The sequence below is a fragment of the Drosophila serrata genome, unplaced genomic scaffold (assembly GCF_035046125.1).
Source record: "Drosophila serrata isolate PLE 108 unplaced genomic scaffold, ASM3504612v1 contig_362, whole genome shotgun sequence".
Lineage (NCBI taxonomy): Eukaryota > Metazoa > Arthropoda > Insecta > Diptera > Drosophilidae > Drosophila > Drosophila serrata.
The window spans coordinates 2,032,510-2,038,677 of NW_028257260.1; the positions used below are offsets into that span (position 1 = coordinate 2,032,510).

General features: G+C 40.0%; 1 protein-coding gene across 1 annotated transcript in view; it reads left to right on the top strand.

Annotated features, from left to right (window-relative positions):
* dpr8 (defective proboscis extension response 8) overlaps positions 1 to 5,481 on the top strand; it is a 195,872-nt gene extending 190,391 nt beyond the window's left edge. The window contains exon 11 of the transcript XR_015273089.1: positions 5,386 to 5,481. The gene's annotated coding sequence lies outside the window, so the exon portion shown is untranslated. The remainder of the gene's footprint in view (positions 1 to 5,385) is intronic.
* Positions 5,482 to 6,168: the final 687 nt, after the last annotated feature.

Sequence of the window (6,168 nt, forward strand, 5' to 3'; positions counted from 1 at the left end):
CGGTTGACGACGGCCGATTGCCTTGCAAGGACCCGTCCGCACAAAAGAAACCCGAAAGCCAAAAGATTCATGGCTTTGCGAATTTAACAGCCATTTGCTGTCCCTGTGTCTTGGTATCTCTCCCTTTCTCTCTCTCTCTTTATCTTTCGCTCCCTCTCTATCTACCAGGTTGCTGGGCCAAAATATTCGCGCCAATTGCCAACTTTTGTGTTTGGGTCGACGCGCTTCTGGCGCCATTTTGGGCTGCAAACTGGCTTTGGCTAATATCAACTGACTATCAGGACACTTTACGAAACCAATTTTTAAGAATTTACACTAAAATTTGGGCTTTAATGATTTGTTTTTTGCATTAAATATCAAGTAAAAAAGGATAAAACACTTGGGTAATCTGCAAAAACATTTTATTTCTACTTTAAAGTTTATGCACTTGTTTAGCGTATTGCTAAGGATCAATTTCCTGTTCTATTAAATGTCTCAAGACTATGCAAACATTATCTGCTCTTCTTTGGTTACACAATAAACATATATATGTTTATAAACTTACTCCTTGTTTGCATAACCCAAGGACCTCAACTAAACCACAATTCCTTCCCGAACATTTGAAGCTCTCCGATTTGCGTCGAATTTGATGGCTTTGACTGGAGAGTTTTAAGATCCTGCAAGGACCAACCTGACCCCCAGGGGTTCCTGGGAATGGTGGTAAGCGGCTTAGTAGCCATGCCAGATAACGATACACTCGAGTGCCGACAAGCGCACTTCGCCGCAATCATCGGGACGATGGAAGAGAAGACTCCTTCGCCGTTGACCGTAAAATACCCACACATCGGACAACGGCCAGTGAATCTCTAGTGCCAGGAATCCACGGCGGACTGGTGATCTCTGTCGGGGAAACCCCCCTTTGGGGGCGGACGTTAAATGCTACAATTTAAGCGGATTTTACAATGCACAAAACACACACTCACCAGGGCAAACTGAAGGTGGCGTAAGGCCTTTCCCTTAGAGAGCAAATGTCCATTAAATGCGCCATATGGGAGCTATTACAAGATTGCTTATTTTGTATTTTAGCTTGTGACTTAAACCTAAAAGTCCTAAAAGTATATGTAAACTATATTTGTCTTTTCAAAAAATCAAAGTAATAATACCTCAGTCAAAGCCACACTGGATTTTTAGGACACAAACCAACTAACATGGCTTACTCTCAGCGCCGCCTCTTAGTCATTGTCCTCCTCCTCCTCCTCCTGCAATTGTATTTTGGTCAGTGTTACAAACACTGTACAAGTTTCATTTCTTCCTCTGGTTTCGATGGTTTTGTTAGCTGGCTGTTGATAGTTACCCGCTGGCCGTTTGCTGCATAGGCCCAAAGCACTGGCAACAAGACCGCAGCACTTTGCCTGTTGGTAGTAGTTCTCATTTCATTTCGCCTTTTTAGCCTCGTGTATATCCTGGCCAAATAAATTTCCCCAGCAGATAAATCACATTTTGCAGGCAGGAGGTAGGGGAGAACGATGTCCGGTAAAACAATTGTCTGGCAAAGCGTAGAACATCGAAGGATATGAGGGGGTAGGGGTAGGGCATTCCTGACCAGATTGGCTTGATGCCGCCTAGAAATATGCCAGGACATTGCTGTGGCAACCCTCGCAGGAGTGCACTGGGGGAAAACACTAGGCTCTAAGGTTGAACCTGAAAATTAAGGTATCCTAAATCAAAAAGTTACAAATACATTCATAAACAAAACACACTTAGTTTTAGATGAATTTCTGCATAGGTAACTCTACTTTTTCTCCATGTGTACCTTGTCTATGCCTGACTTTGGTCCCCCGATACACCGAGGAGTTATTAGTTAAGTTTTTCGGCTACAAAACCCAAGGCCCCATTTTCCGCTCACATGAAGTCGAGCGGCCATCATGAGGCTGAGATTGAAAATTGTGTACAAATTTTTGGGTTTCTGTTTGAGCAGCTGTGGGGTTTTTGGGTTCTGAGTTCTGGGTTCTGGGTTTTGGGTTCTGGGTTCTGGGTTCTTCGTTCTGCCATGGGTCAACTATTTGCACAAAAAATATTGATTGTTGCATGTAAATTGACTTAAATATGGCTCGGCCCATCCCGTAGAGCTGCGTGTGTGTGGGGACGATTTTATCTGCTGGTAGTTGGCATTGATGATGTTGCCTGCTTTTTCGAATTGGCCAAAAAGAAAAATCTCTGTATGTGTGTGTGGCAACCTTTTCACTGCTGCTTTTGCCCGGTCGCAGTCCATAAGAGTTTTGGCCCTTTGACCCATTCCCACGGAACGCAACGCAATGCGGTTGAATTTTTGGAGTTTTCTCTTCCTGCTTCGAAATGGTAGGAGTTTTTTGGGTTAAGGGTGTATGTATATGTGATTATGAGGTGTACTCTTATAGGGTATAGATCCTTGCTACTACGACTTGCTATCTGGTATTTAACATGAAGCATTAATAACAATAGTAGAATCTTCAAAAGTTCCCAGAGATTTCTTTCAGAAATATTTACTCCTTCGTTCTGGTTAAAATACCTTTTTATTATAATGCTTTATAATTGAATTAAACAATCGCTTACACTTTATCATATTACATTTCTCTCTTTTTTTCCCCTTTTTTTAAGCCACTCGATTTGCGGTGGAAGTTTCACTGCTCCAACTGGCTGAAGGGCCATTCAATACTCGCATCGAATATTTTTCGAGTGCATTTATCATAATAATGGGTTCATAAAAAATACAACAAAAAAAATTGTAAATTAAGTCGTAACCGCTTCTTAACCGATTCATAATTTATTAAAAGCACTCATCATATTTAATGACCGATCAAAAGATTCGGTGGGCAATGATATATATTTATAATGCGATTGATAGCACTTTGGTTTTAATTAAAAAAAAAGTGTTCATAATAAATATATAAAAGAAAATACTTTTAATACTTTATATATTTATTATGTTCTCAAATTTAAAACTTGTTCAAGTTGTATAATTTAATAGAAATAGTTAGAGAACTCGGCCACTAACCAAGCGCCGAATGCCTTGAAGGAAACTCTTGCAGGTCCTGCCACTCTGAGGTCCTTTTCCGGCTACATCTGTTGCCAATTTATCAAGGGCATCCGCCTGTGTGTGAGTGTATATGTGTATGTTCGTCCTGTTTGTTTTTGCCCTGCTCTGGTTGATTGCCATTGCTTTTTGCATTGATTTAACTTTTGCTGATTTCTGCGTAGCGCTGCTCTCTCTCACTCTCGTCGAGTATCCTGGCCCCCTTGCCCTCGAAGGACTTACAGAGCAGCCCTCCACACTCCATCCTTGCCACTGTTGTTGCTATAATTCGATTAGATTTTGTTTCAGATTACAGATTCAATTTAAATTTCAATCATGAATTGTAGCATTTTGCGATGCCATGACCAGAGGGGATTCTGCAGGACCCAGGACTCTGCACGAAGCTGGGTCTGGGTCTGGGTCTGGGGTCCTGGCCTGGGCATGGGCTGCGTGTTTGCGGTTTGATTTAGATTTCATGCTTGTTAACACATCGTTTGCAAGGAGCAGGAATAGTTCCCTCGGTCTCGACGAAGCCTTTCGGAATTCATAAGCAAAATGAAAAGCGAAAGGGGTTTGGAAAAAGGGAAAGGCTAGGTTCTGATCCTGGTCCTGGTCCTGTCTGGCTTCTGGCCAAATCCAATCAGCCAGCAATTGCAATATAAACGCGTTGACAACGAATCCCGGGCTCTGAGCAATGTCGCCCACCTGACGACACTCACCCAAAAAACTCCAAGTCGAAGTAGCAACATGGCGAAACAAAAGGACGATGAGTAGGATGAGGCATAGTGCAGAAAGTTGCTCCGGATGCCAGGATGCCACTGCCGAGGACTAGGACAAAAGACCGATCCACGCACATACATATATACCCTACCCCGTCGAATTCTGGTCCCCTCCATACAAGTTAAATTTTGTGGAAAAATGCATTCATGTGCATCGAGCAGTGAATCCGATGGAGCCTGCAACGTCGTTGCCACACTCCTCCTCCTCCTTCTCAGTGTGCGTGTGTGTGTGCTTACATGTGTCGAAGTCGCATCCGCCAAAGCTCATTCATACATCCGGCTCTGGCCAGGATCCACCGCCATCCGCCATCCGCCATCTACCATCCGCCATTCGGGCATTCCCCATCTCCCAATCCCCATTCGCTTTTAGCCATTCACCATCCTGCCATCCTGCTAGCCGACGGTCCTCTGTCTTGTTGCCATTGGCAACATTTCATAAAGGATGCGCTACAATACGAGGCGCTTAGAAATATATAACAGAGTCCAAATGCACTTCGTGCACTTAGAGAAAAAAAATGGGGTAACGAAGGTCACTAAGATGGGATAACAAATATATTGCTAATATACATATACATATATATTAAAATAAGGGAAACGAAGGGGTTTTTATTTTAGAAACAAACTATTTTTCGTAGATAAAAATAATATGAAATTCCTCTCAGCTTTTGAGTAGCGATTGGCCGTTACCTTACTTTTAATAATTATTTAAAAATAAATCTATACTTTATATAATTTATAATTATAAATACATATACCCTTGCCGGGTATGATGATTTCAGTCAGAAGCTTGTAAGGCATTCCGCATTGAGCAGCACTCCGACTTAAAGTAAATGCATTTTTGGGTTTGCTATGGATTTTTTAATCTTCGAAAAACAATATAAATAAAAAAAATTACGTATACGTAATACCGCCCTATACGATCCATGAATTCAATTGCAAATTCCAAGGATAAATAAACTTCAGCTTCCCGATGTTAGTTTCCTTTCTTGTTATTAATTATATTAAAAAAATTCAAGGTAGTAAATACCAAAGATTAAACTAATTTTAGATATAGAGAATTTAAGAAACTATCTATAACCCTTGTCAATGAAATCTTTGCCAAAGATAATTGCTTAATTACGTTAATAAAAATGGTTATAAATATATAATAATATTAGTTAATTTTCTCATATTATAATATTTATAATATAATCAATTCATTGCAATTGCAATTTGCAATGGTAAACAAACATCGGCGGCCGGAAGTTAGTTTCGGTTCATATAATATCATAATATTGTATTGGCAGAGAATAGCTTACTCTCGCTCTCTCCTTCTGTATGCCTCTATAAGCCTCTGCCTCTCGCTCTCTTTCTTACTCACAATAACATTTCTTCCCTCTGCTGCAGCGCTAGAGATGACGCTTACGCTCTATATGCCTCTGCTGCAGTTCTGGAGGCAGCTGTTACTCTCTCGCTCTCCTTCTCTGTTCTCTTGCCTCGGGAAGTATAAATAGAGGCGCTTCGATCGGCGCGAGCTCAGTCTGTCCTAGGGGTACCTAGCGTTAACATCGTGATAGTGATTGTGAAAGTGATAAGCCTTCGACCTGAAAAGAATGACGTGGCAATTGGAATGCAACTGAATAAACAGGAAGCGATATTCGATACAATAATTACCCTAATTAAGGAAGGATGGAAGTAGCAATGACGTGCCCTCTACTGGGGTAAGTCTTAATCATGACAATTATATCTTATATATTTTATATTATTTTATTAAACAAGAAAGGAAGCTAACTTCGGCACGCCGAAGTTTATATACCCTTGCAGAAAGAACTTCTATGAATAGGAATCCATACAATATAAATTATAAATATTTGTGTTAAAAAACAATGAAGTAATACCTGCTTTCATTTCATTCACCTATACATATTACATTTGCAGTTTTACATTCACTGATTTGCATTTTTCCTCCACATCAAACGATCGTTTGTATGGCACCTATATGATGTAGTTGTCCGATTTTCATGAAATTTGACACAAAATTTAAAACTTATAAAAAATGGCTATACCTCAAATTTGATGAAAATCAGCTGAAAACTAAAAAAGTTATACATTTAATTGTATTAATTTCTCGATCGTTCCTATGGGAGCTATATGGTATAGTAGTCCGATTTTCATAAAATTTTGTACAAAATTGAAAAGTATAGTAAAATGGCTATATCTCAAATTTGACCCAATTCTATTAAAAACTGAAAAAGTTAAAATTTTGTTTGTAAAAATTTTCCGATCATTCCTATGGCAGCTATATGATATAGTTGTCCGATCCGGCCCGTTCCGACATATATACGAGTGAGAGTATATAGAAGGCTAACTACAAAGTTT